The 21,482-nt window shown below is 41.1% G+C and overlaps 1 protein-coding gene and 1 long non-coding RNA gene across 2 annotated transcripts in view; one reads left to right on the top strand and one right to left on the bottom strand.

Moving 5' to 3' along the window:
• The first annotated feature begins 41 nt into the window (after positions 1 to 41).
• On the top strand, positions 42 to 4,316 carry LOC116509350. The gene is made up of 3 exons (XR_004255496.1): positions 42 to 163; positions 1,900 to 3,686; positions 4,276 to 4,316. It is a non-coding gene; the product is annotated as an uncharacterized LOC116509350 (long non-coding RNA).
• An 11,620-nt stretch (positions 4,317 to 15,936) lies between these two features.
• BTBD19 (BTB domain containing 19) overlaps positions 15,937 to 21,482 on the bottom strand; it is a 70,166-nt gene continuing 64,620 nt past the window's right edge. Inside the window, exon 9 of the mRNA XM_032217862.1 lies at positions 15,937 to 16,503. The gene's annotated coding sequence lies outside the window, so the exon portion shown is untranslated. The remainder of the gene's footprint in view (positions 16,504 to 21,482) is intronic.

The following is a 21,482-nucleotide window of genomic DNA, read 5'->3' as shown; positions in this document are numbered from 1 at the left end:
TAATCAAGTGAAGAGAATGCCGATCTATGGATTTCCGAAGAACAGGAGCCTTACGAAAGAGCTCAGAGATATCGATCTTCTTTTGGAAGAGCGCTGAATAAAAAGGGGGAGAAATAGGTGGCTGATTTCCTATTTTTTTCTTGAAGGGCTGCCTTCGTTCAGGGTAATTTCCCAAGTATTATGTCAACTATCAGGGTGCTTTTAAGTTTAAGAAACAAAAAATGGTGATATGCATTGAGAAAATTAATACATCATAAGAGGATTTACATAGTATGGTGTTGTAACATTTTACATTTAAATATTGCTTGATTTGGACTGATATAAAGCTTATTGCAGAACGCACACTGTGGGCTTCCCCCCACCCCACTATTGACTTGAGGCGCTGACCTATCTTGCTGGAAACTATAGCTCAGGTGTCTTCAAACTTGGCAACTTTAAGACTTGTGGACTTTAATTCCCAGAATTCTCCAGCCAGCTCTGCTCTGCTGGGTGGAGCTCTGCTGACTGGAGAATTCTGGGAGTTGAAGTCCACAAGTCTTACAGTTTCCAAGTTTGAAGACCTCTGCTGCTTGAAGTGGGTTATCCCCAGTGGGTTAACAATGTTGCCTCTGTTTCAAGTTAGGCAACTCACCTCACTGCTGCCCAAGGTAATCTGTAACAGATCCTAGTACCTTGAAGCTGGCCTAGAATTGGGTCAAATATGATACCTAGCAAAAAAATAAGCTATCTCTCATTCATGGACTGAAAATGAGATGAGTTCAGCATCATGGAGACATGGTAGAAACAAAAAGGTGTTACCAGGACAGGCTTGTAAGCCAAATGCCGGTGGATTAAAAAAAGTAAAAAAAGAAAGAAAAGCACATGCTATGCTTGTAACTATTGACAAACCAAATAGGATTGCCAACATAATTTTATTATACAAATCTATAGTGAAAATACATTTGGAGTGTTAAACCTTGTATAGTATGGATCATTATGCTTTAAAAAAATAGAAAAGATGCAAAGAGAGAAAAATGTGTGAATAATACAGCACCTTCCCTATAAGGAAAGATTATAGTAATTGGTCCTTTAGCCTAGAATGGAAAGTAAAGGGAGATGTGGCACACATTATAAAATCGTGCATGCTGCAACTTGAGGTTTTGAAACTCATTGAAGACAGGCCTAAGGGCATCAGCCTGAACTTAGGGTAGTGTGCATGGCGTGTCGCCAGGAAGAAAAGAGGACTGTTGATACAATGCATATTGCTCAATTCTGTGTTACCTGAACTAGCTGGAGACCATAAGGGACAGACCTCCCCCAGTTTTGGGTAACCAGTGTCAGTTGGCCAATTACATTTCTTGCCTGCCAACATCATCCTGACTGATAAGATGCTGTTTTCTAGGGAAGATAATTTATGACATTTTGTCCTTCAGACCTGAGCGATGACTTGATGAAACAAACCTGTGATAAACTTATTTTTATGGATTACCTCAAACAGCTGAGGTCCAGCCATTCACCGTGCCCTCCCAATTGCTGAACAGCAATCTGCCCAACACCTAGATGTGTCCAATAGTGAAGTGAAATTGCTGCCTCTAAGATATCAACTCACGTGTATAAAGCTTGTTCCATTGACCAATGACCAATTTGGTCAGGGGAAAAAGCAATACAGGGATAATTCCTGGCCTAGTCACCTAAGAAAGGTATATTTGGGTAAGAACCATATGGCTCATCTGACCATCCCCTTCAGTCTCTCTGAGCAACGACTGACCAAATGTATAAATTCGATCTTATGCGGAATAAGCTCCGTGTGGGCTTATCTAGCCCCTGGACCATATGAAAGTACTAAGATTCAACGAAGATTCAATTCACAACCCTCCCAGACTTTCCCAAGTCTGATTCCCATGACTCATCTATTTTCAGGTATAGCCAGTGATGAATTTGCTGGGCCTCAAGACCTGATCATCCTGGATCAAAGACAATATGGTGTCCAGAAGTAGGCCATCGTTCCAGTAGAAATCAATATTATTTTTTTCTTTCCTCAAAAGTTCTATGCTGATCATGTGCTTTGGTTCATTTGGCTTGTTTGGATTTTTTACATTTTGGTGACATTGATTCATTTTTGCATTCTGTACACTGGATTTTCTTGTGTCTAATATTTGCACAGATTTCATAGTGCATTTCAAATCCAGAAAAGCCATGGCTGATTGGCCTGCTAAGCAAAGCAGAAACAGGTGGGAAATGTGCATCTTGCTCATGCTTTTTTGTAATATTGATGGGGGCATTTTCCTGCAGAGGTATACTTGACCTTGAGTTTTGACCTGTCCTCTGCAGTTCTCCTATCTTTTTTATTTTAGAACTTCAAGTGTAAAAAGAAGAGTTGTTTTGCTAGCAAGGATGTGTGTATCCCTTATGATCACGCTTTCATTTTGTATGCTATTGAAGACTATTGATGTAAATATAATTTACATTTAGAATATAAAAGCTGGCAGCTGGGCAGAGGGGGATATTTGTGTGGGGCTTGTCTTCTGGGGAACAGCACCTGCTGTCACTAATTGTTAAGCTACTAGATAGAAACCACAAAGTATCTTCTTTTGCTTTTTGGCAGCCTGTTGAGAAAAATAATGGGTACATTTCAGGTAAATTTTTAAATACAAGAATGAATAGAGTTATCTCTGATTGTCTGCAAGATTAATTTTAGATGTGTTTTTTTTGGGGGGGGAGTAGTCTCTTAACTGGGATCAACTAGAATTAATTATTATTTTTTCTTTCAGGGATATCCTCCTTCCCTTAAGAAGTACTTAAATGAAATGTTGGTGTCTTGTATGAGAGATAAAACACAGAACCAATGTCTTTCTGCTTACATTCCTTGCTCTGAAAATACCTACGTCCCAGGCACAAATGTCTGTTCTAGTTTCAAGGCATTGCATCTGTACTGCAAAAATACAGATGGCCACTAGATGGCAGCTGAGAACATTCTGTAATATTTTGCTGCTATCTAATGGTTGTCCAATTTTTTACAGCCCTTCCAGATCCCAATTTTACTTGCCTGAAACATCTGAAACTGAGTTTCATTTCTGCTGAAAGTGGATTCACTACATTAATTCAGATTTTTTTTTCCCCTGCTTGGATAAGGTGTCCAGACGTCCCACTTTTGGCGGGACAGGCACGCTTTCCCACAATTGGTCCTGCGTCCCGCGTAGTTTTCAAAAAGTCCCGATTTTTAATTTTGGCACCTTTGCTCGCTCGCTCGCTCCCCCGCCCATCCACACTAAGTCTAAGGCAGTCCAGTCTGCCGCTCACTGATTGCGCCTGGACTCCAGCCAATCAGTGAGCGGGCTGGGGATGGAAAAGTTTAAGCACGCTGCTGACTCGAGTCTCCATTTCGCCTTCGCCTTTGCTGCTTCAGGTAAGCAACTCTGGCGGCGGGAATCGAGTGGGCGGTGGCGGCCTAGCTTTGCAAGGGAAGGCCTTCCCTTGCAAAGGCCTTCCCTAGGGAGGCCGCGGCCTGGCAGTAGCCACCACGATCTAATTTCCCCCCCCCCTGCTTCCTCTCCATACCACTAAGGCACCCTAGCCATTTTTTGTCCCTCCACAGTCCAGTCCAGTCAGTGTCTTACCTGTTCCTGCTGCCTGCCTGCTCCATGCTTCCATCCATCGATGAGAGGATCCATCGCATCGAAGTTCTGACACTGCCTGCCTGCTGGAAAGTGAGCTGGGTTTTTTTCTTTTCTTTTTTTAATTTAATGTATTTTAAAATATTATTTTATTTATTGTGCAAAGGGGGGGGGGTGCGGCAGAGCCAGCGGCGAGAGAGCGATCTCCACTGCTGTGCAGAAGGAATCCCCACCGCCCTCTCTCTCACAGTAGGCGCCTCACAGCGGGGATGGAGGACCGGGGGGTGCGGCAGAGCCAGCGGCGAGAGAGCGATCTCCGCCACTGTGCAGAAGGAATCCCCGCTGCCCGCTCTCTCACAGCAGGCACCTCGCGGCGGGGACGGAGGAGCCGGGGGTGCAGCAGAGCCAGCGGCGAGAGAGAGATGCAATCTCCGCCGCTGTGTCACAGCCATCTCGCATTTATGTTCGCCATAAATGCGAGACGCCTGTCGTACACAGTGGCAGGGACGTTGCTTCTTGCCGCTGCTGCGCTCTTGCCTCACCAACCGCACGTCACTGATGTGATGTTAGGTGAATTTTGCCCCATTACCACCTTTCTTGCCACAGTTCTTAAGTGAATAACTGCAGATGATAAGTTAGTAACGTAAGTGAATCTGGTTTCCTCATTTGACTTTGTCAAAAGGTCACAAAAGAGGCAGTTACATGACCCCAGGACATTGAAACCATCATAAATATGAATCTGTTGCCAAACAGCAAACTTTTGATCGCGTGACCATGAGGATGCTGCAACGCAACGGTCGCTAAATGTGAAAATGGTTGCTAAGTGTGAAAAATGGTCATCAGTCACTTTTTTCAATGCCATTGTAATTTGACCAATTATACTGTACATAATTTTTGTCAATATATTTAATAAATATAAATGTAAATAAACATATTATATTTGTAAATTGTAGTTATGTTGAAATAAAAAAACATTACAATACTATTTTTGCGTTGTATGAAAATTTTTGTTGCTCCGTATAAAATTTTTAATCAAGCCCACCCCCCACCCACCCCGGTCAAAGGTGTCCCTCTTTACCAATCTGAAAATCTGGTCACCTTATGCTTGGAGTGCCTATGGGGTGTGGTCAAAAAGGCCAACTTGATGGTAATGACAGTGCCTGTTTTTTTTTTAATGTGTTCCAAGCTTCAGTTGCACTGCCATGGCCACCATCTTGACTTTTTGACCAAAATTTGCAGACACCTCTGTTTCTATGAAACCGATACTGGCTTGAAATGAGGCAAATTGACTTCAGGAATGTAATGCTTTGTTTCAAGTTACAGACGGAACTTGTTTTCTGTTTCATGCACACCCATGATGATGAGAGGATATTTGAGAGACTGCAAAGGAAAAGAGCCAAAAACAGAGAAACGGGAATACTATTTAGAATTTATTTGGCAGGGTTAAGTATGGCAGTTGGAATTAATTCAGTGTTACTTATTTCTGCACTTTATTGTTCTTGCCAGGAGAGGCCGAAGATACTGTACAGTATTTTAAGATTGAAATTTCAAGGTGGAACTAATTTTGAGAGGTAACATCACATTCTGGAAAACTGATTTATACAATATATAGTTTTACAAGGGTTACTATAGCTCGTTGCTATACTATAAATCAGAGAACTCTATATTCAACAATATTTTAAACCAAGACTTTTGTAGCTGATTAGGTCCCATATAAGAATGCTGAATACCAATTTACTGTATACTCTGTTGTAATTATTTAAATTATACAAAACTCACAGAAAAAAGCAAACTCTATTTATGTTGTATGACCACAGAAATGGAAGCGCTATTTGCTTTTACTTCTGTTGAAAGAGTTGAAAGTTTCAAACAAAAAGTCTACATGCCTACAAATGCGTTTTCCTGTATCATATAGCCTGTATTTGCTATTGCTTTACCAACTTAAAAAATCTCCATATTTAATTAATCAAGAAAAAAAACAGGATTAAGGAACAGGCAGCAGTTGAACAACAGTGATGCATTTATTAATCACAGCAGCCTTCCTTAATATTTCTCCTGAGTGAACGCTTAACTTATTGCTGAATATTTTATTTCTTAAATGCGTTTTCTATAATCCCACATCTGGAAGCTTTCTCAAAATTTAAGTCTCCTGAGCATGCCTGAATTAAATAAAGCCAAAAACGGAATCTCCATTCTCTCGTGGCAGTCTGTTTCAAAATCCACTTTGAATTTGGATTCAAAAATATTGAAACCTGCCTCTATTTTTTTTAAATCAGAAATGTCAAAATACATAGGTAGCCCTTGCTTAGCAATCACAATTGGAACCAGCAACTTGGCCATTAAGTAAAGTAAACCTCGACTGAGCTTATGATTTTACTTTAGTTTTCCTTTGCTAGATCGACAAAGATCATAAATGCGAGAATTGGTCATAAAGTTACTTTTTCATCACTATGGAACTGCAAATGGTCCTGTATAAGGCAGCCGCTAAATAAGGACTACCTATAAATTAATACTAAAAATTTCCTCTTCTTTAATGCACAATTCTTTTGTTAGAATACACTGGCTCTGATAGCATAAAGTTGGTAATTATGGCAACAAAGACTGTGGTTGTGATTGATTCTCATGAGAACATAACCCTATAGACTATCCTATAAGGTTAGAGGATAATCTATTCTATTCTATTCTAATATATATCTAATATATCTATATCTATATGTACATCTATGTCTGTCTATCTATCTATCTATCATCTATATCTTATACATATATACATATATATATATATACATATATACATATACATACATACATACATACATACATACATACATACATACATATATGTGTAGGTCTTTGGTTGTTCGGGTTTTCTCCCGCGTAAAATTGGAAGTGTCTTGGCGACGTTTCGACGAAGTCTCATTCGTCATCTTCAGGCTTCGTGCTTCCAGGAGCAATGTGAGATCTCGGCTGTTTCTTCCTTTTGCCAGTGGGGGTTTGAGCTGATTGGGTGTGTTCTGATTGGGTGGAGGTGTGTTCTGATTGGTTGGGGGTTTGTGTTTCATGTAAGGATAGGAGGGGTTTAAAGTGGCTGATGGTGCAGTTGCAGTCTGGCTTCTGGTCCTTCTGAGTGTGGGCCTGGTGTCATTCATCATGTTAGGGACTCGTTTATCAATAAGGGCAGGCTTCCAAATGGCTGGCAGATGGGAGGTATCGTCCCGCCTGTTCATGCTGTGTGGGCGTTTTTCTATCTCGATGGCTTCTCTGATTATTCTGTTGTTAAAATGTTCAGCCTTGGCAATAGTTCTGGTCTTTTTAAAGTCAATTTTATGTCCTGTGGCTTTAAGATGTTGGACCAGGGAAGAAGTTGGTTCCTCTTTTCTGATTGCGTTTTTGTGTTGTTCATGAGCTAAGCGTTTTGTTCTGGAGAAAACCCATACTAACACCTGCGAAAACCTTAATATGGCTACTGTACTGCTGTACTGCTGTAAAATAGCTTCTACTGTGCAGCACAGTGGAGTTGCCATGGTAACGGCTTCACAGTACTCCACAAGGGGGCTCCCTTTGGTTAGGGTGAAAATCCAACATTAGAAATTACGTTTGGTCTGGACATTTCCCCCCTATAAATAAATACAAGGGCAACGCTGGATTATCGGCTACTGTATAAATAAGCATTGCTACCAAGAGTGCTTGAATTATTACTTTCTCCCATGCATCTTACACCTTTTCCCATATGTGAAAGCTTTCTCTTGCTACATTGTTGTAAACTTCCCTTGGGTCTTCCATGCAGAGGTCAGTACATCCATATGACTAGGCTATCATGAGAACCCGCGTCTTGCAACATCACAAACTGGATGCACAGAACAGAATGAGATGCCTAGCGCGTGCGTGCACACACACACACACAAACACAGCTCCTTAGAAGTACCAAAAGAAACTAGTTGTTTTCATTCATTGTCATTGAAATCTTCTCTCCCTTCTGATTTGAATATTCAAGTGATTCTTTCCCGTTTTTTCAGACACAGTCTTGTACCACTGCCAGTTACACTTCTTTGTTCCCCATCGCTTTTGTTCTCTGTAGGCTAATAGGTACAGCCGCTGAAGCTAACAAACCATCTTGCAGATCACAAAGGAGATACATGACATCTCTACCATCTGTGGCCAGGATGCAGTCAGTTCCTTCCACTGGGAAACAAAATGACTGTGTACTTATCCAAGTCCACAGAAACACATTTCAGAATGTGATGCAAAATCGGGAAGGTCGGTGGTTACAGCTTGAGAAAATATTGCTCAAATCCTCCCACAACCTTAATATTCATGTACTGTACTGTCTTTAAACTAGTTTCTTTCTTACATCAAGGTCACATTCATTGTGCTATACCATCTTTCATTCATTCGTTTGTTCAATTTCTATTGACCATCTCAGTCAATGACTGGGCGGCTTACAATTCAAAAAAATAGATTACAATTGAAAATACTGAAAACATTTTAAAACACTTAAAATGTCCAAATTAAGTATATATAGGAGCAAGGTGCTTGGCCAGTTAGCAATACACCAGGAAATTGGCCCCCTAATATAATATGGTTGATGTGTTTGATTTTCACTTAGCACATTGTAGAAATTCCAGTTAGTATGCTTTTAAAACTAAATTTTAATAACTTGATGTCAACCTAGCCAATAGTGATTTATCAAACAAACCATAATTAATTAAATCATACTTTGTATCAACTACTAAGTCATAGATTCAGACCGGTGGAGTTTTGTGAAAACAGGAATAGTGCAATCCTTGCATGATTTCCTATGCGCTTTGCACAAGTAATGAGATTAAAATAAATATGATATACATTGTAAAAATTATAGTGTAGCTTGAATTTCCAAAAGCTGTTGCTATTCCATTTAATCTTTTATAAACATTTTGGGCACATAAGTACTTAAAGATGTGGTTAATTGTCCCATACCTAATATTATCACTGAAGACATTGCCTGAGACAATATCCTAATTTATTTTTACTCTTAAAACGTTTTTCTGAAATGGCATGAGCATGATTTTGAAGCTAGTGAGAACATAATTTGGAGGAAGAGGGGGGGGGAGAAGAAGAAAAGAAGAAGAAAAAGAGGAGGAGCTGTTGTTGTTGTTGTTGTTGACCGGAAGGGGAGAGAAAAGGAGAGGCGGGTAAGATGGTAAATGATGTGCCGCAATGCTAGTCCTACTCTTATATTATGTCAACTTCACATGCATGTTTAAAGGTGCAGGCCCTGTACCATGCCAATCTAATTTTGATCACCATTGTTGTAGCTAGGAATCCATAAGCAACAGAAACTGAAATTTGTCCATAATTACAACACTCAGCACAAGTAGTTTTGTGAATTATTGATATAACTGTCAAGAGGCAATTGTCAATTCTCATTAAGGATCAAGAGAGCACCAGTTCATTTGAGACTTTTTAATGCATTGGCTTTGTTTGTTTTTAGTTATAACTATAAATAAAGCTGGAATTTATGAAGAATTATATTTTTTTGTAGTAGACATAAATGGAGTTGGAAAAATCTTATCAAATAAAATGAGTGTTTACAACTTAGTTCTCATAAAAACAACCCATTTGAGTTATCATGTGAAAACATACCGCTACAAAAGAAAATTGGCTTGTTCTCTAAAGAGTTAGTACAGAATAACAGCACCTCTGCCTATAATATGAATTTTAGTATTATAGTCCCACTTTAGTATTAAAAGTCCCACTTAATCTATATCATATTTAATAAAACATACTAATTTCTATGTTTTAAAGATGTGTAAATGATTTGGCATCTGGTTGGCAAAATAAGATTATTATTATTTTTGCAAGAGTACTTTTTCTTTCTTGATCTCATGAAGTAACTAGGATATATAGGGCTTTTTTCATCCTGAGTTCAGATCTATATAAATGTTTATAACGAAACTAAGAATTGTTGGAATCTTCTCCAGCTATGTCATCAACCATGTTCTAGTGTCATCCCTTTTAATTTTAATGATTTCCAGCTATATTATCTTATATATACAACAGACGGGTCCTAGAACTAATAAATCATTGCTTTTCTACAGTATGTATCAAAATATGATGATCTTGGATAGAGATGTGCATATATGATTGGAATACCTTGGGGAAGATCCAAGTAATCAGAACATTATTTTTTCAAAAATAAAGGTCAGCACATATTTGTTCAAGCATGATTAACCATTACGACACATGAAATATAAAATAAATCAAGCTTATAACGCAGGGGAAAGAGCGTAATTTGTTTTCTATTGTTTTTGTGAGTGGGGCAGGGGATATTTATTGGACATGGAGCCAGAGGATGCAGCCTTAGAGGGCAGCAGGATTAACGCATTCAGGTATTGAATTGGTATGTGGGAGTGATCTTGGGGAAAAAGACACAACCAAGAAAGAGTCAGATAAAAGGCAACATAGCCCACAGCAGGTATGTGGTGAGGCAAGAAACTCAGAAGAGACCCTCCCTAGTTTCTTGGGCTAAAGGGGAACTGGAGAGAGAGATATACTTTCGGTCTTGCAAAATTGTATTATTGTAATCTTATAATAAAGTAGAATTATTGCATCTGGTTATGTCTCCTGCCTGATTAAAAGAAATCAAAGTATTAAAATGGCAGCTAAAAGCTTTTTTTTTCTCAAAGTGTACACATAAAGACTAGCAGTTATTAAAAATTACTCTGATGATAAATTACTGAAATATAAATCTACTTATCCAGTGAAAACTTAATAATATTCTGAAAGATAATTTGTTATGAAATGATGCCACCATAAAGATTATCGTTAACCTGTACTTAATGCATTACTTCCAGGCTCAACTGAGTCCTCAAAAACCACAGGAGAGTTACCAACAGATGACGATAATATGAAGAAGTTCCATAAAATGTGTGTATAAAAAATTGTGATGCCACAAAAAACATATAGTGCAGAAGCTGCATTAGCCTTAGCCCTTCCATTCATAACTATCATAAATTTCTATTCAGGTGACTCCAGAAGTCTTTGGATTGAATCCTGTTCCATGTTGGAATTCAGCCAGTTCGTACGTATTCGGGAGAAACGGTTGTTAACTTTCTAAGCAGTTCGGAGAACTGGTTGTTGGAAGAAATCTTATTTTGCTTTTTTCTACTTTACAGGGCTAATCCTGTAATGAAGTCAGGAAGGAAATGTTGGTGTTGTTTTCTAGCCTAATCTTTATTGCCCTGCTTACAGAAACTGCCTCTTTGGTTAACCCTTATTACATTGTAACAGCTAAGGTGAAGTGCCCATCGACCTGAGTGATGTTGAGTTGGCCACACCCACACAGTCATATGACCACCAAGCCACACCCACCCAGCTGGTCATTAGGGCAGAGAACCAGTTGTTAAATTATTTGAATCCCACCACTGATTCTATTCCTGGGGAAAACATCCATGCAGTTTTCTTGGTCAGCCCTACAGAAGTATTTTGCCATTGCTTTCTTCAAGGAGGTTTGATCAATTCCCCGAACTAACCTATTGCTCTAGAATTCCCTGACTGAGGTTTCCCATCTGAGTACTCACCAGGCCCACTCCTGATAACCCTCCAAGCAAAGCAAGACTGACCAGATGCTGTCATCTTCTGACCCCTGAGAGATGACACCATGAAAGCAATGAGCAAGTGAAGGGACACGGAGGCTATGGACGACTCGCCTGTACGACACTCCCAAGTTTACTGATGGCTGCTTATTGTTCTGCTGGATCCAAGCAGTGTTGCCTGCTTAGCTAATCCCCGTTGCTAAATGAGGCCATCCTCTCTTGAGTTGATAATGGGCAGGAGGGGCAGTTGAGCTGCATTGGTGAGAGAGACGATAGCCTCCCACGCAGACTCTCTCTCTGGTCCCCCAAAGCCCTTTCTTTCTATTAACCCAGGGATCTATACACATGTCAGAGAGAGAAAGAAGCCTCCTTTTCACTATTCTAATCTTCTTCCTCCTAATTAGAGCCTTCAACCCCCTCTTCAAGTATGTTTTTCTTTCTATTAGGGAAACAGTTACCAACTAAGGCAGGAAAACACCCGCCTACCGCTTTATCTCCGGGCTTGTTTGCTTCCAATTCATTCCTGGGGCCTCGCTGGCTCTGGAAACATTTCTAGTTCACTCCTTCTAAAGAAAAATAGCTGCTAATCAGGGGCATGAGTAGTTTTGGAGCCCATTTTGTTCACCTGCTTCTGAAAAAGGAGCTCAGCAGGCATTTGGGTCGAAAACATTATAACCCTAATAATAATTTAAATCATTAACCCAAAAAGTATATTCAAAATGAATTTAATCACAATACTAATGTAAGTACTCTCTTGGGCCTTCATCTATACCCAAAGAAAGAACTCACTGGAAGCTGTATTTCAGTGCCTCATGATTATGAAAGTTACTTTGACTCTCCTAACTTTTTCATAGAGTAAGATTAAGAAGGAAAGAAGGCTAGAGAAAATTAAAAGATAGGATACTGTAATCAAAGACAAGGACAAGGCAAAACACATTATTATAACTACCATTATTTCTTTTGCAAACATTATAATTACTCATTGTAGCCTCCAGAGGGAATAACTCAAATTTGCTCTAGGTGTGTGTATACTTCTTAGAGGCTGAAGACGTGTACCTTTGAGGGCATGCACAAATGTGCAGACATGTTCTTGAAATCATACTGTGGGTGGCTTTCTAATGGGAGAGGAAGACCACATCATCTTCCCCACCCCTCCCATCTCACCCAGCATTTGACTTCAGAGCTGCTTACTCGCTGACTGAACAGAACTGGAAGTCTTAGCAAAGCCAGACTCACTAGGGTGTCTCACCCACAGACCAGCTGACTTCCTCACACTGCTCCAGTCTACCAGATGGTTATCATGGGAATACCTCATGCTGCCCTCGTGTGTGTGTGGGGGGGGGAGGTGTAGTGTGGGTGTGCATGCGTGGGGGGGAATTTAAGGAGGAAGAATCAAATCCAAAGATGTTCATAATTACCATCTTTCACAGAACAGCTAAAGGACTGTAGAGGCAGCAGGGTGGGGAGAGTGTAAAAAAAGTACATCTTGAAAATGGACTCATTCACCATTTTGGGTACCCACCCTTGCTGCAGCAGCCTTATTGAAGCTTTCAATCAATCGCGGTCATTGGCTGATTGTGCCAAGTAGCACAGTGAAATACTGGGCTTCTATCTTGTCTGGAGATAGAAGAACAATAGTTTTCACACTGTTGGTGAGTGAGATTCCATGCTGAGTGTGTGTGTGTGTGTGTGAGAGAGAGAGAGAGAGAGGGAGAGAGAGAGAGAGGGAGGGAGAGAGAGAGGGAGGGAGGGGGGGAGAGGAGGATGTTCACTGTGCCACATTTCTCAGCCAGATCCAGAACAGAATGCTGTCACAACATGAAAGAAACATAATCATGGTTTGTATAAATCTTGCCAGTCTTAATGGCTAGATCCCACCCCTACCTCGTTGTTTGCCAAAAAGATTATTGGATTTACTTGAAAAACATAATTAACACCAAACATGGCTTGAGGAGAAAGAGAAAAGCAAGCAGGAATTTCAAGTATACTTACTATTTAGAAGTAAATTCTAATGAGCTATGTGGGTTGTACTTCCAAGGATTAGTATTGAAAAGAAGAGAAAGACTGAAATAAAAACAAGACATTCTCCAAATTCCACTTCTATAAAAAGGTTACTAACAAGACAGAATCCTTTCTATCAAAAATATCGCTGAGCACTGCTAATCTATCATGAAGACATAGATATTAAGTTCTAATGAACTAAGGTAGGTTTTATGTTATGATTAATGTCCTTTGGAACTCCCTTCCCCGCAGTATGAACAAAAGTGAAATTTAATGGCCAAAGTCAGATAAACATGGAATAAGAAAGAGAAAGACTCTTCCATTACATATTCATGCAGCTTCTTAAATCAATAGATACCATACCACATTTTAACAATTATATATGTATATATGTATATATGTATGTATGTGTGTGTATGTATATATATATATTCACAAATTCGGTTATTTTTTTAATGTGCCATGATATTTAGAGTTTATACTAATACAGGTAGTCCTCAATTTACAACTAGAATTGAGTTAAAAATGTATGTTGCTAAACAAGAAATTTGTTAAGAGTTTTGCCCCATTTTCCAACTTTTCTTGCCACATTTGTTAAGTGAATCATTGCAGTTGTTAAATTAGTAACGCAATTGTTAAGTGAACCTGGTTCCCCCATTGACTTTGCTGGTCAGAAGGTTGCAAAAGGTGATCACATGACCTCGGGACAGTGCAACCGTCGTAAATGTGAGTCACTTATCAAGCATTTGAATGTAAACCACATGACCATGGGGAATGCTGCAATGGTCCTAAGTGTGAACAATACTCATAAGTCACTTTTTTCAGTGCCATTGTAACTTTGGACAGTAAGTGAACTGTTGTAAGTTGAGGGCTACCTGTACAACTTTGGATTTATCCCTTGTTAACCCCACCTCATAGACTAGCTTGCTTTCAGTAGACAAAATCAAAGCAGATTTCCCCAACCTATTGTCCAAAGGACCAAGGACTAGGACGACTATCCCAATCCCACTGGATTTCCACAATGGAAGGAAGGGAGAATGAATTTGGGACTAGCCCAAATCACAGAATCAAACAGTGGAGGAAGTATTAAAAGTCTTTTTGTTAGGCAGGATATTCAATTTGGAGTAATTTTGATGAAACCATTATTCAGCCTTGTGGGAAGCAGCACCTCTTTCCAAGCCTAGTTTGGCCGCTCCTTCTGGTAATTAGACAATATGGTGTGGACAATGAATCAATGCCTTAAGAATTCTGTGATGAGAGAGTCCAAGACTAACATTAAATGGGGATAGGAAGGAGGGAAGAGAAATATGTACCCTACCTTTATAATCTTACAAGTACCGGTATCTAAGAAATATATAGGAAAGAAAGAATGACTGTAATTCAGATGTTCAAAATAATGAGTACAGGATTTTAGATCTTTAGGGCATTTCCAGAGGCTTTTATGGGAGGGGGTATCCAGGTATCATCATCTTTCTTTTTTTTTTTAACTGCTGTAGAAATGTTGAAGAGGGAAAGTAGTCTAGTAGTCACAACTGCTGGCAGATTGGTCGAAGGAGCTGTCCATCTAGAAGCTCCTGAGCCCTCTTCCAAAAAGGCTCTAACGCTTCTCTCTCTTTTTTTCTACCTGAACACAGATCCCACCCTCTTTCAATAAATACGAGAAAATAGAATGCGCCTACCTCTGGGATTTCCCCTACACTTGCATTGGTGTGCTATAGTTGAGCAGGATCATAAACAACATTCCTAGCTCAGACCACCGTGGTGTTCCTCTGCTAGGTCTCCCTGCTTCTTGAGGATAGCCTCTCTCTTACCCACTTCAGATCTTTCCAGGCAATCCTTAAATCCAGCCATCTGCTTCATCTTTACAGGGGATGGGAAGGGCTGCTGCCTCCCTGTGTGGCCCTAGCACGGGGGGGGGGGGGAATTGCTTTAAGATGGCTACAAAATCAATTGACAATTTGTTCTTTGGAAATAGTAGTTAACCAATCCCAACCATCTGGGGGAGGCTGTACTAAGTGCTGTACTAAGGCCAGTGGCTTATCATAGACCCCTCTTTGCCCATATGGTTCATTTGCCTAGAACAAAAGAATGGCAATCACAGCTGCAAAACAAGAAAACAGCAGTGCATTTTCCAGAATGTAAATAGGTCTGACATTTGATTACTGATTAGATCTGCACTCAAGAATATGTTTACAAATAATGCTTTAAAAAAAAATTCACTGAATGTGTACAGGATGCTGGCAGCTGTCACACTTTCCCAAGCATTCTGAAGAGAAATATAAATATTTGCAATTGCAATATAAATATAAATAAGAGCAAGCTGGTACAAAAAAACTAGATAAATGACCATAAGGAAAATTCAGGTTGAAGTGATATTGGGAAAAGCCACAATGACAAAAATAGAGTTGGGGTTATTGTTCTTTCTCCTATTTCCAATTAGAGAACAGTAGCTCTTTTCTATTTTGGCTTCATCAGAAACAAAATGGTTCCCCCCTCTTTCTTCTAGTAAAAATGTAGAGTATTGGAAAGTAGCATGCATTTACTGAAGATAAGTGAAAGAAAGAAAAATCCCCAATTAAGGCAAAATAACTTTGGAGATGTATTGGGCAGATTATATTACTCAATAAAAGTTTCCTTGTTAATCATCATTTCCTCACTTTTCACTTTCTTTTGCTTTTATCTTTTAAATACATAATCTTACTTTCTAACCTCAAGTTAACTATAGTCCCACAGGACCATGCTGATTGGAATGCTAGCTGTTGTAGTCCTCACGCAGGCAACCTCAAATGAAACGGAAGCTAGCACACGAAGATGACCATTTTAGAGATATTTCCATGAAGACGTTTAAGAAATTACACAGCGGTCAACATGAGGAACATTCACCTAATTCTTTATTGTTATTATTACTTAATATTCTCCAGCTTTAACCGTGGAGCTTCAGCAGCAACTGTCACAGAAAAAGAGCTCAATTCATCTGGTTTCTTTGTATTATGGATTGGAGAAGATGCCATCTTTGTCTCGGATAACCAACTGTCTCAGGTCAATTGTAGCTGGCTCTTGCAAGCAAGTCTTTCTCTCAGTCTAGCCTTTGCTCTTTGCAGAGCATCTAGGTAGATAAAGTGAGGGGATGGAAGTATGCCTGGTGGCTTAAGATTGTGGTGGTGGTGGTGGTGGTGGTGGAGGAGGAGGAGGAGGAGGTGTATTTAACACAAGCAAAGAGCAGCCATTTCTCCCCTGATCTATAGGAGCCAGGTGCACTTGCTAAACACATTCATGGAGCTTGAGGGCAATATTCTCCCCTGCATCTGCTGCCTTCTTCTGTAAATCAGTAAGGCCTGTAATGAGGTTAGAAACACATTTAGTGGACAACAAAACCTCTCAGAGGACCAGAAGGCCTACACAAATCAGGTCTCCGATTGTGTAGAGATAGCCGCTCCCTCCCTGTTAACATAGAGATGGAGGGGAAAAGCAACAGGTATCATCCCCCATGCATATCTGTCACATATCCCAGAAGAGAGTTAATGTCATACCCATGATGAGGCTAAAAGAAAAATATGCAGCCTTGATTCTAAAGCCCTCAGTATAGAGGAATCAGAAACAATTCCGTGTGTGGCTTTTGCCAGGGTGGATCAATGATTATATTCCATGGCCAGGCAGCACCACCTACAGGTAGCATGTTTTCTATGCCTGAATGTACAACTACAATAGTAGTCAGCTTAAAAATCCATAGGGCAACTTATCAAATAGCCAGGAATTTATCTTATGGTAGTTTAGAACTCCTGCAGAGATTCTGAATTGGTTGCTGTTAGGTCACAACCAGGAAAAGTGTTCAAGAGAGAAAAAATTTCATTTTCCTTACTTTTTCAGTTTGATCCTACCAACCTGCAGGAAGAAACTAATAAAAGAGATGAGGAAGTTCATGGTCCATCAGCAATTACAGTAACTTTGGAATACCTGTTTGCTTCCTTGTGTATTGTAGGGAAGCTATTGATAAGAACTGTTTTACAAAGTATGAAATCCTAGGGAAATTTGCCAGCTTGATCTGGCAATAGAAAAGGGGAAAGCAGATGGCACAAGAAGGCACAATTTTAAGGTACAAAAAACTGGAGGGACATGAAAAAACTAGGAAGGATAGGACTCTGTGATCTTCAAGCACAGCTACACTATGTCTAAGGAAACATGGAAATATCTGCCTTCAGCCAGATCTTTCTCTGAAATATTGACAAGTTGGATCTCGAAAGTTATGTTAATAAGTTAATAGTTATTAGTTAATAATTAATGTTAATAATAGCATGAATTATCTCAATTTTTAAATGAACACAATTTAAATACAGAATTTTGCACAGTGTACACAATTGCCTCAAGGAAGTTCATACATAGGTTTTAAAAGGCATATGATCTGATCTTCTGTACTCTCACTTTAATATGTCCTTGAAGACCAAAGGATCTGGGTAGAAATGGATCATCATTGAGAAAATTACCTATGTGGTCTATAGCAGGAACTACTATTTGGCACATTTTTTAAAAACTGTAAATTTAACTCAGAACTATTGGATTCTTTTAAAGAAAATTATGATTGTACATTTGGTCATTTCAAGCTGAATTATCAGGTCATCTGTCCTTGTTATTTATAATTATTGTATGTTTTCCCACCATTATTCACTTTTCTTTACACCACAAAAATCCTTGGACTGGAAAGATGGAATAACTGGTTATTTGAAGTTATGATTAACCTGTTTCTTTTTGCTGATCCAAGCTTGAAGATTCTAGCAGATGCATTTGCTTAGTATTACATCAGTATTTGCTTCTACCACTAGAGGGCAGAAGAAACACAACAAATACTGGAAAAGCAAGCTATATTGGTTAAGTGCAGTATTTATTTTAAGGCAAACTGTCAGCTTCTGCTTTGCTGCTGCTTCAGCTGCCATGAAACGGGAAGGGGGGGGCGTGTATGTGGGAGGGTTTTAATCGATGTGCTGGAGGACTGCTGAAGGAATGTTCTAGGATGTACCAGTCGTTGGGATTTACGCATGCGTACGTGTTTCCCGCCTGCATCAACGGCCTTCACATTCCATCTTGGCCTGTCTTTTTGAAGTTATCTCACACCTGACATTTGAAGGACTTATGATTGGACTGGAGCTTTGATCCTAAGGGGGGGGAACGGGCTTTGCTATATATCAATTGCTTTCGCGCCATATTATTCAGATTTTGCTTCACTACTGCTCGCTTACCATTTATAATTAGTAAAAGTACTTTGGATTTCCAACCCATGGAGTCTCTTGGTCTTCTTTCCTAATTATGGAATGGAGTGGGGCGTGACAAGAAGCAAAATCTGAAAATCCCTTTCCAGGAGATTTACGTCTACCGAGAAGGGACATAATGTCTTCTCCGACCAGAGAGGAGGAAGGCGCCGTTGGAGGGACGGATTCCAGTGAACTGGGACCTCCCGACCTTTCTTTACACCAGCCCAGCCCGTCTGACCGACCTCTGCACGAAGATTTATTTCAACTGCAAATTTCCAGTCAGCCTGAGCCTTCCCCTCTACCCCGTTGGTCAACTTCGGTGGGGCAAAGAGAAATAGAGACAAGCTGGAATGCTGGACTCACCCAGAGACCACCTCAACAAACTTCGCTGGAGCCAGGTGCCATGAGAAAACCTCAGGCGGGTGAGTTCCCTGAATATTGGAGCCAAAGGGGCGATGAAGGAGATTGGAGAAGTTATCAGCACCAGGGCCCCGTGAGAAAACCCCAGCGGAGTGAATTACCTGATTATTGGGGTCAAACATTTTTGGAGGAGAGAAGGGGGGAGGAGGAAAGAGACTGGAGAAGTTGGCAACGTCACCCACGCCAGGATTCTCCCCCACCCCCCCCTCGGCCTGTGTCACCCCCTGCGGCTAGAGGTTTTGCTGATCAAAGGGGACCTCCCCCCCAGGCTCCCCCTCGAAGACATCGCATGGCTAAAATCCCTCCCTTGCCTGTGCGTTTTAATGGTACTTCAGCCAGCCTTCCCTCCTTTCTTATGCAAGTCTTTAATTACATGGAGATTTATGGCCGGGACTTTGAATCTGACACTTTAAGGGTCAGAATGGTTCTTTTATCTTTGGATGGTGAAGCGGCTACGTGGTCGACTGCTTTGCATATGTCTGGTTCTCCCCTCTTGGGGAATTTCAACCGTTTTATGGCAGCTTTCCGCCAACGTTTTGATGACCCGTTAACTGAGAAGCGGAACAAATTAAAGTTTTTAACCTTCGACCAAGACGATAGACCGGTCGCCCAATACATCCAGGAATTTCAATGTCTGTCTCAGTACATGAGAGGCTGGGGGGAGGATGCGCTTCTGGACAGATTTGCTGAAGGCTTAAACGCTGACATTTATCAACAATGTGTCAATCGTAACCTGCCGAGACGTTTAATCACTTGGTTTGAGCATGCTGCTGACGCCGAGCTTGACTTAATTCGTCTGCGTTATGCCACAGAAGAAAGAAGGAAGCGGAAAGAAAGGGCTGCCAAGTCCCTCCCCCCTCCTGCTACTCAATTGCTTTCCAAACGCCGGGGCGACGCGAGGGAGCCCCCTTCTGGCTCCTCCAGAACTTTAACATGTTTTCGCTGTGGCAAGCTTGGGCATACCGCCCCCCTCTGTCGGGCGAAATTACCCCTCTCTGCCCAACCCCCTCCCAGACGTGAGGAGAAACCTGCAAGAGGCTCTGAAAAGAAAAAGAAGGAAACGGCTTTCGCTGGAGAAACCAACCCCCCTCCTCTTGCCCAACCATTGAAGGATGACGCGGATGCTAACTCCTCTTCTTCTGATGACTCTGATGACGACACTTCACCTCACTGGGTGAGTTCAAACAAGGGGCCCCTTCTACTCCCTATTGAATTAAAAGTTCCTCCTGAGGGAACACCTGCCACCCTCCTAGCATTACTGGATTCCGGCTGTTCCCGGTCCATGATCAACCCAGCCATGGTTGAGAAATTAGGCCTCAAATTGCGCACTTTGAAAACCCCTATTGTTTTTTGCCAGATAGACGGATCGGTTGCGGGGGGGGGGGCGCCCATTTTTTTTACTGAGCCTTTGGAAATGAAAATGGGTACCCACACTGAATTAATCTCTTTTGTGGTCGCACCTGGCATGGACAGACCACTTATTTTGGGCATCCCGTGGCTCCGGAAATGGAACCCTCACATAAATTGGCGGACAGGTCGCTTGCGTATTCGCTCCAAAGTGCCTCCAGTGGGGGAGGGCTCTCCAAACCGACCTGACGTCGTTAACGTTCCTGAAGTAGCCGCTAGGGGGCAGGAGAGGATTGCAGGAGAGGAGAAAATTCCGAAAGAATATTTAGATCTTAAAGAAGTCTTCAGCGAGCAGTCTTCGGACATTCTGCCCCCCCACAGGCCTACTGATTGCTCCATTGACATTTTGCCCGGGGTCAAACTCCCAAAACCCTGCATTTACTCCATGTCACCCAGGGAAATGGAGGAGATGCGTTCTTTCATTGACAAAAATTTGAAACGTGGTTTCATTGAACCGGCCCGACCCAAGGTGGCGGCCCCTGTGCTGTTTCGTGAGAAGAAAGATGGGTCTCTTCGTTTATGTTGTGACTTTCGTAACCTTAACGCCATCTGTACTCAGAACCTCTACCCACTACCCTTGATGAAGGACTTGTTGGCGCAATTGGGGAAGGGCCGCATCTTCACAAAATTGGACCTGCGAGAAGCTTACTATAGGGTTCGCATTAAGGAAGGGGACGAATGGAAGACCGCATTCAACTGCCCTCTTGGTTGTTTCCAGTTCCGGGTTATGCCTTTTGGCCTACAGGGGGCTCCTGCTGTATTCATGCAGTTTATTAATGAGATCCTGCACGATCATCTCTATAAGGGCGTTATCGTATATCTGGACGATATCCTCATTTATACCCGCTCTTACGACCACCACGTCAATCTGGTGCGCACGGTTTTGAAAAAACTCCGTGCTGCCAACCTGTATGCCAAATTGTCTAAGTGTGAGTTTCACCAAACTACTATTGACTATCTGGGCTACCGTATCTCCCCTCATGGCGTTGAAATGGACCCTGAGAAAGTAAAGGCGGTCACTGAATGGGACGCTCCCAAAACTCGTAAACAATTGCAAAAATTTTTGGGTTTCGCTAATTTCTACCGTCAATTTATTCCCTCTTTTGCCGACATTGCTCTCCCTATTACTAATTTGCTCAAAACTAAAGGCGAACCGAAGCCTAAACCCAATAAGCCTTTGGACTGGACCATGGAATGCCAGGCGGCATTCGAAAAGCTTAAACGCCTTTTTGCCGCTGAACCAG

Source organism: Thamnophis elegans, chromosome 5 (assembly GCF_009769535.1).
Source record: "Thamnophis elegans isolate rThaEle1 chromosome 5, rThaEle1.pri, whole genome shotgun sequence".
NCBI classification, from domain to species: domain Eukaryota; kingdom Metazoa; phylum Chordata; class Lepidosauria; order Squamata; family Colubridae; genus Thamnophis; species Thamnophis elegans.
The sequence above is the reverse complement of the archived record's forward strand: the minus strand, read 5'-3'. Positions and strand labels throughout refer to the sequence as shown.